The 16,396-nt window shown below is 40.7% G+C and overlaps 1 protein-coding gene across 1 annotated transcript in view; it reads right to left on the reverse strand.

The window, feature by feature from the left end:
• Positions 1-16,396, reverse strand: part of RASSF8 (Ras association domain family member 8) — a 110,664-nt gene that overhangs the window by 43,295 nt on the left and 50,973 nt on the right. The window lies entirely within an intron of this gene.

Below are 16,396 nucleotides of genomic sequence, written 5' to 3' on the forward strand. Positions count from 1 at the left end.
ACATTTTAAAACAAAAAGCATACATAAAGTGGTACTACAGAGGCCCTGGATCCACAGTATCGATAACTTTGAAGTTGCCTCTAAAGTACCCTGTGTCCTGCCATTTAGTTTTGCATACTGAGCAGTCTCACTGGAATCCCCAATTGCCAGATTTATTATTTTATTAAAGCACCTAATCCTTAAAGCTGGAAAGGAGCAATAATAAAATACAAACATTTTCAAGCTATTATGTAGTAGTGAACAAAGAAGCCTCTTGTTCTGTTGAACTGTCACTTTGTCAAGGGAATTTGAAAAAGAAATTAAAAGTATGCTTTGTGTCCTGGGGCAAATTTTAACTGAAGATTTAGGTTCCAACAGGGACTAAGCAACTCCGTTAATCACACGGATATACATTTACAAAGAAAAATTAAATGATATACAACATTTCCTTTGACTTTTTCAAATATGCTGCTGCTTCGTTTTGAAAAATCCAACTTAGCCTTTAAACTATCTCTACATAAATGAAAAGTGAATGCAAAGCAGAATTGTATATACAAAGATAGTTTGCATAAGTAGCCACCACATCAAAAATATAATTTAAGTATGTGTATCCAACCACACACCATGTAACAAAAATATACCAAGTGAGAGGCAGTAAGTTAGGACTTGGACTTGACTACAATCTGGCTTTTTGTCCTGCAAGTTTCCTTTCTAACGTTAATCTTTGAAAGTATGTTTTGACAGAGTACTGCTGTTATTGTGTCGCTGACAGTGGATTACGATATTGTTTGTTTAGGATTGAGAAGTCTGGTATTAGATTGCTGGATTCAGCAAAAGACAGGATATGCCACATGGTGTTTTGCACATGGTAACAATATGACACCAGGCCCAGTCCTAGAACACAGATAAAGCAGTACTGTTCTCTTTTGCTTTTACGTTTGTAGAACCATACAGAAGCAGCCTCTCTGCTCATTTTGTGCTCAGGCTTGTACTGAAAATAAAGAAATGTTATCCCATGCAATTCCTACAGTAACCACAGGTCTGATGATTCTCCCCAATTTATTCACTTTTGACATAACACACAAAAGAGAATGATAACAATAAATTGAAATGTGAACTGTATTTGTACTATTCAGATCATTTCCCTATCTTTTCTTCTGACAACAGTACAACTAGTACAAGTGTGGCATTATTTTTAAAAGAGAGAGGACAATGCACGAACACCCTCCTCTGTGAAACAAGAGATCCAGAAATATACCAACAGAGAGTCCTAATGTCTGAACGGGTACAGCAGCAGTCAATTGTGTAGTCAAAGAGTTCTAAATCTGGATTCCAGATTGCAATTCCTTGAAGCCAAGTTTAACATTTTTATCAGCCAGGATTTCAAGCGCTTTGCCAGACTAAACGACAAAAATGCAGCCGGCTTAAAGCCTGCTCGCAAGCAATCAGACACTATCTATACTCTTGGAATACGGTCAGTGAGTCCTTTCTGCACCAGAACTCTATAGTGTTGTTGAGGCATTGCTATTCTCCAATTAAAGAGAAGCAGAAATAACTCAGTAGTTCTGTAAGGGACATAACATAATGCAGTGACCATCACCATGCACGTACAACCACTGGATTGCCAAGAAAACTTGCAAGAACTTGGCAACAGCTGTCATGGAACATAAAACTCACTTTTATTCTGTCCTTTTAACTAACATGCAAGGATGACTTGTCTAACACAATAAATCATTTTCTTTTTTTTTCTTTTTTCTTTTTTCTTTTTTTTTTTTTTTTGGATTTATTTATTTATAAAACACCTATACCAAAAACATAACATACATATATACACAAAATACAAAGCACAAAAACGTAACAAAAAAGACAATAAATCTCACAATAAATCATTTTCAAGCAAGATGGAAAACGGTAGCCAAGAAAAATTACCTACCTGATTTGGTTCCTTAGCTGTTTAATGCAAACATGGAAAATAGCGATTCTCCCTTCCAGGGAAAGATAAAACAAAGACCAGCACAAACACAGTCCAATATGTTTGGGGGGGGGGGGGGTTAGCCAGAGTATCTACCAGTCTCACAGGTCATTAGTAAGCAAAGACTTTGTCCCCTTCTGCTCACAAGCCACATCTGCTTTTCCACTGGTGTACCCAGTGCATCTTCTCTTCTTGACACCTGCCTGCAATTGACTCCCCATCACTGATATGGTTGTCACCCACTCAAGGGAGTGATGTTGGAAAAGCATGTAAGACTGAAGGCATCTTAGAAGGTACAGGAAATTTAGTATGGAATCCCAAGCCAAAACATCTGAAGAACACTGCCATAATTCAAAGACATAACCATATTGGCCTGGATTAGCATGCAAAAGGATCTTGTAGTACCTTGGAGAATAACTGAGGGAAATAACTGAGGGAAAGATGCTGGTAGTATAGTAGACTTAATGCATCTGATGAAGTAGACTTGAGTCTAAGAGTCTATATAAACTGCAGAAATAATCCGGTTTGGTATCACTTTAATTGTCATGGCTCAATGCTATAGAATTCTGTGAACGGTACTTGGTTGTGGCATCAGAACAAAGCTCTGGTGCCACAACCAACTACAATTCCCAGAATTCCATAGCATTGAGCCATGGCAGTTAATGTGGTGTCAAACCGGATTATTTCTGTAGTGTGGGTGCAGCCTAAGAAAGCTTGCTACCAGTTTCTTTCAGTCTCAAAGGTGCTAGAAGATCCCATTGCATACTGCCTTAAAGGATGATACTTTAACCCTCTGCATAATTGTCTCAAAGATTGTCCTTAACCCGCATGCAGGCATCTTTATGATTTCTGTTCTCATGCCTCATTTATGGCCAATTAGATCAGGAAACTCCACCCCACCTCCATTTTTTCCCTTCAAAATGCACTGCACATGACGTATGGTTGTTTTTCTTCCCTCTTTCAGAGACACTGGGGACTACCAAAACAATGGCTATAGAGTAGAACAGAGCTGAACTCAACAAAATATTGGATTAATTTTGTTTGCTCTTAAGGTCTAATTGATCAGCAAGCCCCATTTGTACCAGACCTCTTTACACTGGATGTGTGCCAGATGCCTAATTAGCAAAGAATACACAACCTCTAGCATGGATGTTCTGTTTTTAAATCACCCTTAAAAACACAACACACACCAGGTCAGGGAAACAGAAATTATATGAAGTCATTGTTCAACCCTTGCCGACACCATCATGCCAGTTTAATTCTCATGCTTACCAACAAAGAATTAATGCTCAGTTACATATTCCTGGCATTCCTTGGAGACTTAATGTTCAATACAAGGAAATGACTATAACACTTCCTTTCAGTTTATGTCCAGCAAGCTGCCATCACAGAAAAGGGAACTTAATAGACTCTGTTATCAGATGAGAGGATCAACTTGAGAAGATAGTTTCAGAGGTCATTCTGGCCATCCCTGACTCAGTACCTTTTCTTAAGTTTTGCCCAAAATTTGTTATCTTGAGAGGAGAATTATTCCAAAGCAAAGCTTATTCATTTTACCATCCCTTCTTGCTCAGTGAAGGCTTCGTTTTGCCCCCTCTCTCCCTGGGATTTTTGGTTGTCATCTGACTATGGATGTAATTTTTCATTAATTTCCTTTTGAAGGAAGTAATAGGTAAGTTTTAGCAATTTTCTTCCAAACTTAAGAAAATAATTAAAAATTGTGCAGTTTCTGAAAGCTATTCACAATCTGGGGCTTATTCTGTGCAAAATGCACATTTCCTGCACAGAAAATGCTGTTTTTAGTACTAAATAACCATGTGTGAATTTTATAAATAATATGCCCAGGACTGCAAAGATTCTCTTCAGTTCAGAATTCCACTTGAGAAACATGGCTTTGAGTATTAAAAATATTTTAAAGTATTATTTCCATCTCTGTATCTGACTGCAGCATACAGTACGACCAATGCTTGCTAACATAGAGCTGCAGAGATGTTCTAGTTTGAGTAATCAGAGATGTGACTAGGTTTTGGAGCACAGCCTCCACACTTGCCTTGTACTTGTACACAAGCATGTCATTTGCCATTATCTAGGTGGTTTTTCAAATAGGTAAATAAGCCATGTGAAAAGTCATCAACTCAGGACATGCGGGAGGTTGTTCAAGCAATTAAGGTGACATTAGAAATCACAAAAATCAACTGGACAAACAAAGCTCTTTCAGTTACATGTCATAAAGCTCTTAGGTTGCTGTTATCCTGAAATAAATCATTTAATAGGGTCAAAGTGATAGAAACCCTGAGAAATTCCTACTATGCTACTTATAGTGGGATCCTCTTTATAAATCCAACTGAGGTCAATAGGACTTATTTTCAGCTCCTTGTGCATGCCACAATGCTGCCATTTTGAGAAGCCAGAAGTTATGTTCCAGGCCTTTGTGGTCAGTTTTATGGCAAAGTGCTGCCTAAAGAGCACTTCAGAAACTATGGCGGGATACAGACCGCCCATTTGGGGCAACCTGCACCTGCCCCTTTCCCCGACGGATCGGGGCCTGAGCGGCCATAGCGGCAGCCCTGGAGGCCCCGATCCGCCAATTTTCCAGGCCTCAGGGAAGCGGCAAAACTGCGCTTTCCTGTGGCCTGGAAAGGGGTGTCCTTGGGGCTTCATGTCCCAAGGACACCCCGACAGTGGCGGGGAAAGAGAGAAAGGGGCTGCTCGTCCCTTTCTCTTCAGTATTGCTGGCGCGGCCATGTAAAGGCTGTGCCAGCGATACACGCGGTGAAAGGACCTTCTTTCAGAGCTCCTTCCGGTGCCGCTAAAGGGCGCCACAAGCACCCTGCAGCGGTGCCAGGATGTAATGCCCGCGCTGCACCGTTTGAACATTGCACAGCCGTCACGTCAAAATGGCGGCACCCATGTAGACAGGGTGCTGCCATTTTGATGTACGGAGTACGTCCTAGGGTTAGGGAGCATGTGAATGGTGCGCGCTCCCTAACCCTAAAATTGCTGCTGCCACGCTACATTTTGGCGGTGTGTATCCCGCCTATGTCTCCTAGAGTCATGGGGGGCAGTGGAAAAAAATGGAATGGGACTCAGGGGTTTGCGAGTTAAGCAGTGGTCCCAAGAGCTACACACCCAGTGGTCTCATGTAGACCGCATACTACAAGATTCCTAACCCTAACCCTGGTATAGATTCTTCCAATAGAAAGTTTCCACAGTCCAATCTAGAAATTTCTTTGGTATAAGAAGTTAATTAAAAACTACATAATGCCTTACAGGTCATTCTGTCAAATGTAAAAACTCCAATCAGTCACCACAGATGAGAACTGCAAGGTTAGAAATACTTGATGGTGAAATAATTACAGAGAAAGCTAAACAAAGACTGTCGATTTTGAATAATTCACTGCCAGTATTCTATTTTTCCATTCTCTGAAAGCTGTCAAGTAAGCATAACCTTACCCTTACCTAATGAAAGAAAATTAATCAAACTAAGCTCAATGACATAAGCAGTTAAGGCCAAGCGGGGGATGCAGTTCTTACAGCCTTACAAATCCTTTAATGAAATGATGAAGCCAAAATAATGAAAACTAAACACAGGGAATGAAAAAGTAAACATCAGAGATACTTAAAACTCTCCTGATAGCTTTTCCAAACTGCTGGGGGTGGAATACTTTCACCCTTTTATGATTCTAATGTCAATTATGAGCCAATTTAGAACACTTTCTTGTTAAGGTGGCTTCTACTGCCTTGAAGAATGAAGTTATGCTCAGAAGACCCCACAGGATTTATTAACAGAACTCTTCTTTACAGGATTTGCAGAAGACTTAATATTCTATTAATATTAAGTCTTCTGCAAATCCAGTAAAGAAGAGCTTTTCCTTATAGTAACTCTGAGCAAGGAAAGAAGGGCCTACTGTGCAAACAAAGGTCTGGTCCAAGCTATGAATTAGTGACAAATAGCCCTCTACTTCGCATTCTGGAAGTGACACATTGTAAGTGAGAAAATTACTTATTATAGGCCCTATACAGACAGGCCAAAATAATAGTGCTTTGGGTCACATTGGAGGTATGCCTTTGACATGATGCATGTGTACTAAGAGTCCAGAAGTTGCGCGAAAGCTGTGCTCTAGTCCTTGGGATTGGATCGTGCCTTTGGAGCAGCTTCCGGACTCGTAGTACACATGCATCATGCAAACAGGATAACTCCAAAGTGACCCAAAACAGCTTTATTTTGGCTTGTCTGTATGGAGTCATAATCACTTTGAAGGTAATCAGGACATAACTATGCTTTTCTTTCAAAGTAACATACAGGTTGAGTCTCCCTTATCCAAAATGATTGGGACCAGAAGTGTTTTGGACTTCTGAGTTTTTCAGATTTTGGAATATTTGCACATACGTAATGAGATATCTTGGTGATGAGACCCAACTCTAAACACGAAATTCACTTATGTTTCATATATACATTATACACATAGCCTGGAGGTAATTTTATGCAAAATATTTGAAATAAATTTGGGCATGAAACAAAGTTTGTATACAGTTTACCATGAGAAAGGAAAGGTGTCGCTATTTCAACCGCACATGTGGATAATTTTGAATTTTGGAATATTTGGGATTTCGGGATTTCAGTTCGATTCTCCACTCAGAAATGGAAAGGCAAGTCATTCTCTCTCTGTCTCAGAAAACTGCCTGATAGGGTCACCTTAGAACAAATTGAAGCCACACAATAATATCAAAGGAAACCTCCCTTCCTGTACAATCTTGCCTCCCCAAATTGAGGCATTCTTGACTGGGCTGTTGAACAATGCATATAGTGTAACAAAACTGAGCATCAACAGGCATTACAAAAGATATGTGCCCTCATTAATTAATAACATAAGAAGATCAGACCAGAACCCATTCAGTAAGATACTCTGGAATCCTACCCCATAAGCAGACTTCAATTATCTCCTGGACCCACCAAATCAATCCTATCTAGCAAGATGTCATTAGTCAAGCTGGTAAAGAAAGGGAAACCCAGATAGTTGTCCAAACCCCTTCATGTACCTCATCTATATCCTGAGGCAACACCTAAAACCAGTTCAGCAAACCCAGATAAGAAAATATAGGTCCAAAACACACTGCAGAAATAATCCGGTTTGAAATTGCTTTAATGGCTCAATGACAGGGAATTTGGGGAAATGTAGTTTTGTGAGACATTTAGCCTTTGCTGTCAGAGAGCCCTGGTGCCACAATAAAATATAATTCCCAGGATTCCCTAACACTGATCCAGGGCAGTTAAAGTAGTCTCAAAATGGATTATACAGTAAATGCAGTGTGTTTGGACCTCAGTTTGCTGGATACCATGACAGGAATTACTTTAACAGAAGGGACTGAGCTTGGGAAGTGACTTTACACAAGGAGATGGAGAAAGGAGTAAGGGAAGAAACCACTGTGGATGCTATTGGGAACTAGCGAACAATTTTTTCCCTGAAAAAAAAAATTGGGGGCAGCCTCATTTAACTCCAGTAAGGCAACTTCCCTTTCTGGACAGTCTTGCCTATTCCTCGTCTGTTGACTAGTACATTTGTTGAAGGCTACTGCTGTTAGCAGTGTCACTTTTCAATGCCTATGCATTCATGAAGGAAAGGACGTATAGTCAGCCCTCGGCATCCACAGATTTTTTTATCTATGGATTCTAGCATCCATGGCTTGAAAATATTTTAAATATATATACATTCCAAAAAGTAAAGCTTGATTTTACCATTTTATATAAGGGACACCATTTCACTATGCCATTGTATTTAATGGGACTTGATAATACACAGATTTTGCTGTCCAAGGGTAGTCCTGGAACCAAACCCCAGTGGATACCAAAGGCCCACTGTAAATCTCTCCTTCTCTTTCTCCACAGCTTTTTGTTGCCACTTGCATGCCAGCTGGGTAAGTAACATTTAAAAATAAAGAGGACAGTCTCTATGGCATGGAAGTAAATTGAAATGCTTCCCCAAAATCTTTAGAAGTAGCTCAGTTCATGCCCAAGCTAGCCTCAAAGACACAAGCTGGGTTCTGCATGAAAAATAGTTCCCTCAATGATTCACTGCAAGAATATACTTTCTCACATACTAAAAGGAAGGAATACTAATCCCCAGCAAGCCTATGTTTTATCCCAGTCTCCATTCTGAAGCACACGTGGGAAGTAAGAATTCAGAAAGAGGTCAGCAAACTATGCAGTAATCAATCACTGATTTTAGATGTCAACAAAACTAACTTAATGGAAACAGAACATGACCAGAAAGTTCTACCATAAATTGCATTAAATCTATCATCTATATATGCTATCTCACCAGGTTGAAAATACGCGAGGTCACTGTTAGAACTTCTACAGACTGTGTAGAAACAAGAAGCATATTATTTCATGTTAAACATGTTGCAAAGGAGAGGGGAGTAAGGCAAGATGACAAGCTACCATTCTTGAAGAATGTAATCAAGAGTTTATATACCAATATTAATTTTCCTTGTAAATGATGAGGGTTTGTTTTTTTTTAAAGAAGGGGGGGGAATGTATTTGCAAAGTTATACCATTCAGACTGAGAGCTACATCTTGTGTGTGTTTTAAACTTCTCCATGTTAAAAACAAAACATACCAAATACACAGTCTCCATAATGCACTCCTCTCTCTCTCTCTCTCTCTCTCTCTCTCTCTCTCTATATATATATATATATATATATATATATATATAATGCTTTTTAAAGTAGCGTAAGCCACTTATTTTTGTTCAGTCCATTGCTCAGTCAAGATCAAACAGTATATATAGACTTAAGGCATATATATAAGAACAACAGATCTAGTAAGTGTAGATCATAAGACAACCAAAGCATTTTTAAAAAAATCTCAAGGTAGCAAGGAAGATGGCATCTGAGATGTGTTGCAAGTACTTGTTGTTGGGTTGAGAAGAAAAGCAAGATATTCTCCATTTACTGGTGTTAAAGAGTGAAATCAAACTACTGATGCCAAAACTAAGAGCACAAAATGTGTCATTAATCCCATAATCCTAATTCCCCATTCTTTCTTTAGTCACTAAAGTAACCTAATATCCAATTTCCTGGATGGTGATCCTGTCAGCCTTCCAATAACTTAAGTAGGGCAGGACCTGGTTAACAGCCATTCTCCCACCCAAATACAGTAAAAAGGGAACTGCAGGAAGTAGAGATGGATGACTCAGTGGCAAGTCACCATCATGATGAGCTGGTATCAAGCAAATGTTTCATGTCATCCATGGGTAATGTCAGTGATTAAACCAGAGCCCGGTGCTTTCCAGAGAAAACTGTCTTCCAGAGAACTAACAAATTACTGACCTGTAACTGTGGTTCTTTGAGTGGCCATCTGTGCCTGACATAATTCTCTCCCCTCTTTTATCAGTTCAGTTCTATTGCTAAAGTCGGGCTAAGGAGAGAATAGCTTTGGCACAAAGGGAAACATACTATTCTCTACTCCTCTCTTTTGTCTAAGGGACTGGGGTTACTTTTAGTCACCATCTTGTTACCTAAACTCCCAGTTTGTGAACAAAAGAGACATTGCACCATAGTGCAGTATCCAATAAACATTTAGATCTCCTCCTCTTTCTATTTTGAGGGTATTTACCAGCCAGGAACAGCACCAGAAGGAAAAAAAAAAGATGTCAGAGATTGCACTGGAGGCTGCCATAAACAGCCTACTGTTTGTGTCTCTAGAGGTAGCTTTTATACTATCTCTGGTGGCTCCTCCTCCTTATTTATATCCCATCTTATTCCTAGTACCCAGATTGTTGGGGGCAAATTAGCTTACTTGCTAATTAGCTTACTTGCTGTTCACCGCTATGATCTTTAGAATAGTGGTATATAAATAAAACAAATTATTATTATTATTATTATTATTATTATTATTATTATTATTAGTTCAGGACTCAAGATGTTTTACAACAGTTAAAATAAACATAGCTAAAAAATTCACAATATACAAAGGTTAAAATGTGATTAACTATCAACAAATGTAAAACTTGTTGAAAATATAAACCAATAAAGAGAAAACATCAAATAGAAAACCCAGCACATTTTGCAAGGCCCTTTCCCCTTGAGGAATCAGTCTTACAAGACATGTGAAACAGGTCTTTACCTGCCTGTGGAAAAATAGCAAGGAGGGTGGCCAATCTAACCTCTCTAGGCAGGGAGTCCTACAGCCTGGGAACATCCATCAAGAAGGTCCTCTCCTGTATTCCTACTAGATGTACCTGTTATGTATAGTACCTCTCTGCAGCCAGTGCCAGATAATCTGGCTGCACCTCTTTGGGCTAGTTGATGTTTCTGAACACTCTTAAAAGGGAGCCCCATATAGAGCCTGTTACAGTAATCCAAATGGCATGTAACTAAAGCCTGTGTCACTGTAGTGAGATCTGATGTGTCAAGGAATGGGCATGATGACTACACACAAGCCTTAGCTCTCTGGGCCAACACAGAAACCTGAGCTTCGAGGATCAAGACTGAATTCAGACATACACCCCAGCTGTTAACTGGTGTCTTCTGGGAGGTTATAAACTCCCGCCAAGCACAGGCTGAATCCCCCTGATCTGGCTTTCAGCTGACCAGTAGCACCTCTGCTGTGTCCGGATTAAGTTTCAATTTGCTCACCTTTGTCCAGTCAATTATTGGTGATAGGCACCACTTTAGGACCAAAATATTTTCCTTGTATTGTGATGGAAAGACGTAACCAAGGACCCTGAATCTCCAAACCCAGAATAACCTCTCCCAGCAGTTTAATGGATATGTTGAATAGAATAGGGCACAGAACTGAGCCCTGAGAGACTCCACAGTCCAGCATGCAAGCTGGAGAGCAGGAGTTCCCCAGCACCAACCTCTGGGTTCACACTCTCCAGGAAGGGACAGAGCCATTGAAAAACAGTTCTTCTAATTTCCATTAGTTTCAACAATGGTCTTATAACTGCCTTCTTCAGACATGGTGGACTCTACCTTGTTTTAGAGAGGCACTGACCATTTCTCCTACCCACTTAGCTTCTCTCCCTAGCTTATTTAATGAGCCAGGAAGGGCACCATACATGTTTTCACCTCTCCAAAAATTATGATCACATACTCGGGCTGTACAAATTGAACAGTATCCACGATCAGTGCAAGGACCAAAGATCGATCCATTGGATTTGTGTTAATTGCAGCATCCAAATCAGAGTGCATCAAAGCAATTTTATTTGCAAAAGTGCCAGGCAAATTGTTCACAGCAAAACAGCAAGTGATCAGAATTCTCTCATGGGCCAATGTGTAAAAGACCATTTGAAATAGATGTTGGCAGATGCAAGGCAGGGAGGAAGAAATTCTTTTGCTGCAGAGTAGGCCGTCAAAGAGGCTCTCACCTTTTGTTTGATCACCCCCACTCCAACTCCTCTGCCAATGTCACTCTAAGAACTTTCTCACATGTTTCACCACTGCCAGCTTTCTGGAAAACCAAGGGACCTACACATCCATCTATCACGATTGGTGGTTATTTGGTCTTCTGTTATCAGCAAGTTGGGCAGGATTTGTATTGTTCATGGTCACCTACTGTCTAATAAGAAATTAGCTTTTACCGCCTTTTGTATAAGGCCACTTAGGCCCCATTCCCACTGGCAGGTTTGCTCCTGAAGGAACTGGGCAGATTGGGAGGCCCCCCTCCTGAATCTCTCCGTTAGCAAGTGCCCACTACAATTCAGGGGCATTTTAACCTGAATGCCTTCTACAAGAAATCGGGTTTAACATGAAGGTGCCTGATATCAATCAAGTGATCGTCATAGGTGATGTTTGCAGCACTCATTGGGGCATCGGAAGTGTGCTTCCTCCCCTCCTTTTTTTTTTTAAAGAGCCAGGCACAAAATGCGCACATTTTGTCAAATCTAATTTAAAAACCTCTTTTGTGTGTCTCTCTGTGTGTTGTGGGCATTTGGGTCAGTGCAGGTTATCATTTGCCCTTGGCCCCATTTTCAACCCCAAAATGCAAGCTAATGCATCTTGTATCCCCCACTCCTTGCCACCCCAGAATGCCTCTTACACATGTAATAATAATAATAATAATAATAATAATAATTTCCTCACCTCGGAAATGCCAGAAAAGGATGTGATTGCCATGCATTGTTTTTTGCTTTTAAAAGCAGTTCAGGGTTACCCCTTAGAGACAGTAGCAAAAGCATGTATCATTTTGCCAATCTGTCAAATTGACAAGAGCAACAAATGTAACATTCGAATTGTAGCATTTATTTGCAAGTCTTGCCCTTTGCAACATTTCCCCTTTGCTGGAAGCCAGCAAATGAAAGTGAAAGGGAACAAACAGCTAGCCAGGTTCTATCCATGTATATATCTGCCTCAAGAAAAAAACATGTGCATATTTTGTCAAAGATAATTTTAAAAAATTAAAAAAGGGGGGGAGGTGCCTAATGGGAGCTCCATTCGTGCCCTGCCTGTGACCTTAACTGAACTGACCCTTTTCCTCCTGCTACATTCTCTTCAGAGGAGCTTTGACATTGCCTTCCACTGAGGCTGAGAGAGAGTGACCTGTCAGTTCCAACTGACCCATGGAATCAATTGGGAATAAAAGGGAAATGCAGCGCAGGCATTCCGACTGTAGCATCCTCATATAACACTAATAATAGTAATAATAATAATAATCCAGGAGCAAGAGGAAATGAAAGTAGCACAAGCAAGCTCACAGTCACCCAAAAAATCATGAGCATAAATTGTCAAAAATAAAAGAGGCTGCTTCTGTTGCAGCCTGATTTCCCTACATCCCCCGGCTTAGCCCCGCAGCCCAATTTCCCTTGGCAATCCTCCTCCTCCTCCTTCCTTCCGACCCGACCCTCCTCTGAGCTGCCCTGGCTCCTTCATCCTCCTCCTCCTGCTCCGTTATAGAATGCCCTCCATGGCTCCCTTCTTCCCATGGCTCCTTCCTCCTCCTCCTCCATCACTTTCTCCACTCCCTCCCACCCTCCCTCTGACAGCCCTTTGCAGCCCCCGTCAGTCACCCTGATTTTCCCTTTTAGCCTCCTGTCACCCTTTGCCTCCAGATTCCCCTTTTTCCTTTGGCTCTTTCCTCCTCCTCCTCCTCCTCCTCCTCCTCCTCTCCGATGAGGGGAGGGAATGCTCTGACCTCTGCCCGCCCTCTGACCTTAATCCCTCCCTGAATTTGCCCCGATCATGATCGAGTGCAAGTTCATATTTCGCGGAACCCGGGTCTTTTCAGAAAAGACGGATTTTAGCCCGAATCTCAATACCCCGCACTAAGGGGCATTTCCTTGTCCATGCCTCAACATGGATTGTGACAGAATCAGGTCCAATATGAACTTCACGTGGAAGTATCGATTTCAAAACTGGGTTAAAAGGTAATGTGAATGGGCTCTAAATACCCTATCCTGTTCCCTCCTGTACCAAAGGGTAGGACCAGGTCTAGCAGTAAGAGTAGTTCAGAATTGGAACCAATTGCTCAGAGAGGTGGTGGGATCTCTGACTCAAAATATCTTGGAAAAAGGGCTGGGGATGCCTTAGCTGGAGATTCTGCATTCTCAATGGCCCATGAGGCCCCTTCCACCCCTATGTTTCTATCCATGCTTCATAGTTTCCAGCCTGGATTACCACAAAGATGAGGTGTGTGGACAGTTCTGGCTGAAATCTCACTGCAAGAGGGTCAAATTTATTGAGCCTCTTACATATTGCTGGCAAATTGCTTCCAATCTGTTCTACAGTGTTGCCTTTTTAACGTAACTGGTCTCCTAGGTACCTTCACATTTTTAAAATAAAATTTAGTTTTTGAGGCAAACAATTGCCACCAAATGGTTCTTCAGGGTCCACAGAGACACAAAACATAAATTGGGTAGAGCAGGGTCTTTAATCAGATTACTCTGATTTAACATTTCAGAAAGGATTTCTTATTATAGAATGCAAGGCAGAGCAAAAGAGCTGCCCTGTCAGAAGAATGTGAACAGAAGCCATGCTGTAAAGATCCAAAGGTTAACAAGCACAGAGGAATCAAAGAGCTCCCAGATGCAACAACAACAAGAGTCAATTATTTTGTAGGTTTGAGTGGAAACTATGCAGCCTTCCAGATGTTGTGTGTGTGTGTGTGTGTGTGTGTGTGTGTGTGTGATGTGTGTAGTGGCCCCATGAATTTGATAGAGTTTTCTTAAGCAAGGAATAAATAGAAGTGCTTTTTCCAGTTCTTTTCTCTGAAATATAACCTACAGCACCTGGTATTCCCATCTAAGATCTAGCTAGAGCTGACCCTGCTTAATTTCAAAAGTCAGATAGGTTCTAGTGCCTTTAGGTATTTTATATTGCTGGATTATAACTCCCAGCATTCCTTAGCACTGGCTATGCTAGGTGGAACGGCTGGGTTTTGCATTCCAGTAACATCAGGAGGGTGGCATATTTCCCCTGCTGTTATTTTCTACATTTTATTGTGAATTAATTTAAAATTCTTTCATATCACACTATTTCATTAAGTAGTTTTACATGTCTTCTTTAATTAGGCATGTGCATGAGAACAGAATGCCTGAACCCCTCAAGAAAGGTTCACAAATTCTGGGGGGTGGTATTCATGCAAGCATATGAAGTTTGGAAGGCAGGGGATGGCCCTGAGGCAGTGTAGCTTTCCATGTAGTAGGAAATGTTCACCAAAAATCCAACATGGATTGATGGTCCCTATTGCCCCACTATCTCCCTTTCTAACCCTAGTCTGGGGAAGAAGAACAATCAGGAAGTACTGCTGCTTTGTTCCTATAATGCTTCCTGTATGTGATTTAGGAGATCTGTTCTGTTCTCAATTGCTAAATGCTTCAGTCTATGTGTGCTACAAAAAGCAGTGAGAAACACCATGGTGTATTATAGTCTCCATGGGCTCAGGTAGCTGGTGGCAGGGTTTTTTGGTAGGGGGTCATGATTGAGGGATTTATTTAGAAGGGCAAAGTTCTTAACATTTGAAAAACTCTGTCAATCATTCACAAGTAGCTTTCAGAAGGCTCAAAGCCTATGCTAGATAAAGGACTCGGAGGCAAAGCAACATGAGAAAAAGAGCAACAGTTCTACATAATCCCGCACAATGAGGTTTCCCAAACTGTTGAGGAAACCCTGTACTTTGATCTACCTTGCTTCAGTACCTAAGGTCTGACAGGAAAAAAGCAAGGTACACAATCATAAGAATGGAAATTAAATATGTCAAAGTCATCCTTATCAAGTATTAAAGTTGAAGCGTGCAGTGAATATCATATAATAAAATATTCTGAGCCATTACTGGAAGATCGGGGGTGTTGTACAGCCACATAATCAGACAAATGGACAGTTGGCCCTCTGTATCCATGGATTCAAGCATCCACATCTTAAATTCTTTTAAAAAATATATAAATTCCAAAAAGCAAAGCTTGATTTTGTCATTTTTAATAAGGAGAGCCATTCTGCTATCCCACTGTATAAAGTGGGGCTTGAGCATCTATGGATTTTGGTACGCAGCACGGGTCTTGGAGCCAAACTCCAGCAGATGTGAAAGGCCCACTGTATACAAATCAGTATACAAATCTCACTACCACTGCTAAGAACTGGATTATAGGATTGGTAGCATGTGTGAAGGCTCTAAGCAATGCAGGTCTTAATACTGTTCCTCAGCCTAACTGGATCACACATTTATTATGGTCACCCAGTGAGTTCCATAGCTCAGCAGAATTTTGAACCCTGGTCTCCAGAGTCATAACCCAACACTCAAACTACTATGCCATGCTGGCTCTCACTGTATGTTGTTGTATGCCAACACAGAACAGGTATAAGCCTGTGTTATCTTATGTAAATACAGCATATATGTTTTCTATGGTTACTTTTTTATATAAAAATGTAATTGGAGTATTTTTGGAGAGAAGTAAAAGACATGTCAAAAGTAAAATAAGAAAACTGTGACCATGAGTCACAGAATTAGGTGGCATAAATTGTCCTATGAGAGACCCACAATTTGTACAGATTAGAGGACCTGGAGGATGCAAGTTGTAAGGGAAGCTGCAAATAAGAATACTAAACACATGTGAACATTGTCTTCTTATAGGATTTCCTTCAGCTACCTAGGTATACTAACTGGATGGCAGGGAGTGGCATGAATAAATTGAAAACTTCAGCAGCCCATAAACTGGAAACTTCATGCACACATAATGTAAAGCACAGCGGAGTCTAGGGTCAAAGAGAGCCACCATTTTGACTGCATGCATGTTTTTCTTGGGTGTCAGCTTCCATTAAATAAAAAAAAAAAGCATTCATGGTTTGGATGAAATACTTTGTAAGAGTGAAGGCAATGTATGCCCCAAAGGGAACCCACACAGAAAAAAAGTTAAGAAACAGCCTGAACATTTTAAGCTTTCCTTACTGCTTGTGGACCATGACATTCTACTGGCCTGATTTTCTGAGAAGTTAAATGGAAATAATTAG

Source organism: Sceloporus occidentalis, unplaced genomic scaffold, assembly GCF_023333645.1.
Source record: "Sceloporus occidentalis isolate IW3139 unplaced genomic scaffold, rSceOcc1.0.p SCAF_5, whole genome shotgun sequence".
Taxonomy (NCBI): domain Eukaryota; kingdom Metazoa; phylum Chordata; class Lepidosauria; order Squamata; family Phrynosomatidae; genus Sceloporus; species Sceloporus occidentalis.